This window comes from Dipodomys merriami, unplaced genomic scaffold (genome assembly GCF_024711535.1).
Source record: "Dipodomys merriami isolate MVZ:Mamm:240054 unplaced genomic scaffold, mDipMer1.0.p SCAF_2, whole genome shotgun sequence".
Taxonomy (NCBI): Eukaryota; Metazoa; Chordata; class Mammalia; order Rodentia; family Heteromyidae; genus Dipodomys; species Dipodomys merriami.
Window position 1 is genome coordinate 14969842 of NW_027203381.1, and position 6000 is coordinate 14975841.

Here is a 6000-nt window from a genome sequence, read left to right on the forward strand (position 1 = left end):
AAATCCTTCCAGCTACTGTAGGAAAAACGCACTGGAGTAGAGAAAGCTCTGAATCAGGGAGATGATTTGGGAGGTGGATGTGTCCAGCAGAGGTGGTGGTGTTTTTCATGAAACTGATGTTAGTGGGTACGGAGAAGAGGAGGCAAGGGCAGATCTGAGATCTATTTTGAGGTAGAGGTAACTTGACCTGTGGCTGATTGGATGTGGGCTTGAGAGGATGGCAAGGCAGAGTCAGGTTTGCCTGGAGCTCAAGGCTGACAAGAGTGAGTTCTGTTGGGTAGAGGAGCAGACTGAGTGTAGGGAGTGCCAGGATGACAAGTTTAATTGATGTCACCTTTTCCATGGGCTCCTTAATTCAGGAGTGGCTCATGCCATAGTGTCATCGATTTTTATTCACCTGCCCACGACCTGCAATGCTATTCCATCACATAGATTTTTGACCTCACAGAACCCTTTACGTGTAGTTCAGTCTGAGTTTTGAGACTGCTTTTGTTTCCACAGTGAGGACAGGAAGACACTGTTGGCATCCTGAACTCTGTTTTCCAAGCTAGCAAGGATGTGCTGTGTGAGCTTCGATGAGTGTCATTTAGTTTGTGTTTGATGTTTACAAGAGAGAGATGTGAGGCTTCTTTCTTTTAGCCATGCTGCTTCTGGAGCCATGAGGCAGTGTGCTTTACGGAAGCCTCCGTGCCTGGCTCTGCCCTATGCATCAGAAGGGGCCAGGAAGGCGCTCCTCTTCCGTAGCTTTAAGTTTCTTGAGACTTTTCTCCGGAAATCACTTTGGGATTATCAAGGGACTATCCAGTTGAGGTGTAGCTGGGCCTGAACTTCTGCAGATTACCTTGCATGTTGCTATCAAGTTAACACTACACAAGTTAACTTCTATACACAAATGTGTTCTAGGCACTTCATACTTACAGACACTAGCCACTATCTGTTCATTGCCTTGCACATGGGTTCATGGCAATAATAATAAACTAGTTATTGTAAGGGTGATTGAGTTTTGATTGGTTCTTTATAAAAAGTAGCTGTTATTTCAGGTCCTAGTGGCTCGCACCTGTAATCTTAACTATTCAGGAGACTGAGACCTGAGGGATCATGGTTCGAAACCAGCCCAAGCAGGAATATCTGTGAGATTCCATGTCAATTAACAAGCAAAAAGCTGAACTGGATGCATGGCTCAAGTGGTAGCGTACCAAACATAAGCAAGAAGAAACAGGAGCCAGCTCTGTGTACACACACACACACACACACACACACACACACACACACACACACACACACACACACACACACACACACACACACACACACACACACACACACACACACACACACACACACACACACTCACTCTCTCACAAAGTGGCTCTTATTTGGGCTTAAGTTGTGTCTCATATCTTAAACTTGAGAGTGGCATGATTAGAGCATGATACAATTAAACTTGTAGGTTTTGAAATGCTAAGAAGTACTTCTTAGTTATTAGAGTTCATTTACTCAACTCGTTTAGCCTCATCTGCACCTTAAATGCTTAAGAAAATGGAGCCTGGCCACATGACTTAATTTATATTCATAATGTGTAGAATAGGTAGATTTTTAACTTGCCAAAGGGTGGGACATGGCCAACTTCTGAGGCTCATAAGAGAGGGACCCTGAGTCTTCTAACTTAAAATTCTCTTCAGGTCTGTCAGTCTCATTTTGTCATGGTTCTTTCTCACAATGTCACTTATTAACAAAGTGGACCTGCATTTGTTTGTTTAGCTAGTTTAATAACAAGTTAATACTGCGTTGCTTAAATTTTACAGTCATGGAACATGCCTTCGGATCATTTTAGGAATGCTTGCCAAGAAGTAGGTAACTAAGGAAACAAAGTTGTTAAAATATTTAGCTGCGAATGGGATATATCACAGGTAAATTGCACAGGGCTATTTCAATCAGGATCAACACTAAGACTCAGTGCATACCCATCATCTTCAAATGCTTTAAAAAAATCAGTACAGATTGATATATAAATAGATTTTTGAGTTAAGGAGAAATTTTCTCCAAATATGTTTGGTAATTATGCTTTTTTTTGTACGCTCTCTGAGTCTTTTGTTATACTGATTTAGTTAATTGTAGACAGAAAATATTTACCTAAATATACAAAGTGTAATATGAGTTCTTTGAAAATTAAATGGGGATTAAAGATTTTCAAAAGACTTGGAACAATGAAGGAATATGTTGAGACCTTTTTTGATGTATGAATCTATTGAAATTTTACAAAGTATGATAACTGCTTAATCAAGATTTAAAAAACATATATATCTAAATGAAATGTAGCTTCTGATTACGTTTTCATACTTTGCTGACTTCTCACTTTAAGTTTGTTTGTTTTTTTCCTTACAGGTTACTTTCGACTGACTTTCCCCAAGAGAAAATTCCTAGAAATTGAATAAAAATGTTTCCACTGGGTTTGCCTGTAAGAAAAAAAATGTACCCGAGCACATAGAGCTTTTTAATAGCACTAACCAATGCCTTTTTAGATGTATTTTTGATGTATATATCTATTATTCAAAAAATGATGTTTATTTTGAGTCCTAGGACTTAAAATTAGTCTTTTGTAATATCAAGCAGGACCCTTAAGAGGAAGCAGAGCTTTTGATGCCAGGTGCAATCTACTGGAAATGTAGCACTTAAATGAAAGATTTGTTCCCCCCGCCCCAGTTTTAATATAAACAGATCAGGAGTACCAAATAAATTCCCCAATTAAAGATTATTATGACTTCACTGTATATAAACAGATTTTTATACTTTATTGAAAGAGGACACCTGTACATTCTTCCATCATCACTGTAAAGACAAATAAATGATTATATTCACAGATTGATTGGATTCTTTCTGTTAAAAAGCACACACAGTGAGTAGCCCTGATACACATTGAACATTTTGATCCTGGGCCTTCCATTTGAGGCAGAGGTGGTGGAGAAGAGCTCATGGCTTTGCAGTGTGTCTCTGGACAGCGTGGGAACTGTGCTTTCACCAGGAGTGTTACATTGTCACCAGGCATGTGCAGTTTTTTTTTCTTTCCTCTAACAACTACTTTGATAATTTTGTAAAAGCAAGACCCTTTCTCCCCTGTGGCATGAATTATGTGCACAGATACCCTTTAGGTGTCACTTGAAGTCCACGTTTGTCATTTTGTTAGAATGTTTTGCACTTTTTCATAACCACTAGCTTGTTACTAAGTTAACAGGTGCAGGACAGACCCCTCACCGTGGTGACAGAGTTGCTTAACGAATCAGATTGTAGTACCTTACTAATCCATATCCAATCTTCAAAACACTAACATTGCTTTCTGTTAAAGCTCTCACAAGACTAACTTTATTACCATTTTGTGATAGCTAAATACTAAAGGTGGCATTACATTATTCAATGAGTGTTAAAATGAACACACTCTGTCAATAAGACAGGAGGGATGGTTATAGGCAAGTCCAAGCAATTGTAAGAAATGGAGCAAAAATATTGTCACTCTAGGGGAGAAATTTTTGTACTTCCGATCTTGATTTCATTTAAAGTTAGACCCAGTAGAGCAGTTGCCTAGCATGTGTGAGGCCTTGGGCTCGATTTTTGGCACTGCAAAAAGAACAAAAGCAAAAGAAAAACAATTAGAGTTAAAATGATATGGTCAAGAATGTGACCAGTTATGTGTCCATGTCATGTGTACACTTAATTACCAGTACCTCCAGCTCTCTTTAATTCTAAAGAAGGGAAAGAGGAGGGGGGTGGTCAAAGGAATATGACTGGCTAAGTTGGGGCTGCTGTGTTTCTGTACCCTTGTTATCAAACTGTATTAACATATCTTGGAATTCTCGGTTTTATATTCAGGTGATCGGCCATGTATTTCTGAGGAGTAGCCCTGTTGGTGGTTGGGCGGGCAGTCCTACCGTCTATGGGAGGACTGTTGAAGGGGACAGGAAGCGCAGTGCCCTTCTTTGGGCATGTCTGAAAGCCCCAAATGGGCTGGGCTTGTAGAGTGAATGTTGACCTCTTTTAAAGAGCTAGTATGACTAATTAGGATAGATATCCAAAGGACTTTTTTCCCTCCTCCCCAAGCCCTAGATTCTTCATTTATAATTACCTTGGGGTGTTTTTATCTTGGTGATCATATATTTTAGAGTATAATTTCAACTAGGGTAGATGTACTTTTATAAACAGATTTTTAAAAAAAAAAACTAAAATCACAACGTACACACTAGATTTTTCTTTTCTTGTATACTTTGCACAGGGAGAGAACAGACTATGAAAGCCATTGAGTGGTGTCTTACTGGGGACCTTGCCATAGGCCCAGGATCCTCCCAGTAGTATACTCCTAGGCTGTGTCTAAAATGAAAGTCAGCAAATCACTTTGCCCAGCTTGTATTTCTCAATTGCTTCATTGTGCAAGGCGGAAGTCCAGGAGTGATTCTAGAGTCGTTTTTCCCTGTCAGTCTTGTTAGAACTACTGTACTAACCCTACTGTCGTCACCTGTGCATCCTCCCCCAGCCCCAGCCACTGACTTCAGCTTAACTTTTCCTCCCTCTGGTCTTTGAGTGGCTTCCCCTGTCCACTCCCCCTCACTCTCTGCTCCCCTCATATCATTACCAGAGTGATCCTCAAAACAGGGAAGTGTGAGCCTATGTCTTCCCTGATCAAACTCTCTCGTTTATCTTTGTGTGAAGTTTTAAATTTCAAGGTTAAGCACTTTGAAATGAGAAGAACCGGGGTCTGAATCCTGGTTCTGGCCACTTGTGTGTGACTTGTCAGGTTACTGAATTCTCCGTGAGCCTGTTCCTCAGTGAAATATGAATGATAAAACCTACCTCATAGAGTTGTGAGGATTCCGAGAGATGCTGTTTGCCAAGTGTTTACACAGTGCCCGGCATAGTGGGGGTGCCAATGGGGACCGCTGGAGTTGTCATCCCTGTGTGTCTGTTTTAGGTTGCTTCCGAGAGTTGTTTATTGTTACCTCCACCCTCAGACCACATTATTTTCAGCACCCTGTATGTTTTCTTTGTAACAGTTTCCTGAGTCTGTATGTTATTTATTTGTTGACTTTCTGCCTATTTCTCTTCTAGAATGTGCGCTCCACGAGGGCAAGGCTGTGTCTATTTTGTTCTATTTTAAGCCCCAGTGCTTAGCTTAGGGTCTGGAACAAAGCATTTAGTGTTTGCAGAATAAATGGAAGAAGGGCTGTAAGGCTTGTACTGGCTTTAGAGCTGCCTGACTTGTGGAGCCTCATCCTCCTATTTTATCCCCATTGCAATCTGGCGTCAAGAAAACTTGCTTGCTCCTTTCAAGTTGCCCTGGGGCCTCTGTCTTCGCGCCTGTCGCTCCCTCTGCTTGCCTGTCTCCAAGGCGAGCTCTGCATCGCCGATGGAGTCTCAGCTCGGTGGCTACCTTCTCTGTGATATCCCTGACTTCTCCAAACAGCTGCTCTTTCCTTGTCATCTGGGCTCCCACTGCACTTTGTAAATACCTCTGTGGAAGCACTTTATTGTATCTGTATTGTAAACTTGGGCATGTCTGTGTCTCCTTTGATACTGGAAGCACCGTGAAAGCTAAGATTGTGTGTTGTCATCCTAACATCTCCAGGGCCTCACACAGTGCCGGCACATAATATATGTATTTGTCAAATGACTTTGTAATTGATTAGAGAGTCACGCAATTACACAACTGTTGGAAGATGTATTATCAAGAAAGTGCCCCTGTGGCATCCAGGCTTCTCCCCCCCACCCCCCAAAGAGGATACCTAGCGAGCGTCATGGAATCATTTTTAATACAAGATTACTTGTTTAAATTTTCAAAGTAATATAAACTGAATAATATAGATCATAAATGACTGCAAAAGATATCAAAAGCTTTGTGATCTCTCAAATGCTATAAAACCCAAAATAAATATTTGCACTATTAATATTTCCATAGTAAATGCTATGAGAAAATGTACAGCAATAAATTTTGGAGCTTTAAAAATGTGTGTGTAA

The 6000-nt window shown here is 40.6% G+C and overlaps 1 protein-coding gene across 1 annotated transcript in view; it reads left to right on the plus strand.

Moving 5' to 3' along the window:
• Positions 1–2862, plus strand: part of Mbd2 (methyl-CpG binding domain protein 2) — a 62517-nt gene extending 59655 nt beyond the window's left edge. Inside the window, exon 7 of the mRNA XM_070029122.1 lies at positions 2386–2862. The gene's annotated coding sequence lies outside the window, so the exon portion shown is untranslated. The remainder of the gene's footprint in view (positions 1–2385) is intronic.
• Positions 2863–6000: the final 3138 nt, after the last annotated feature.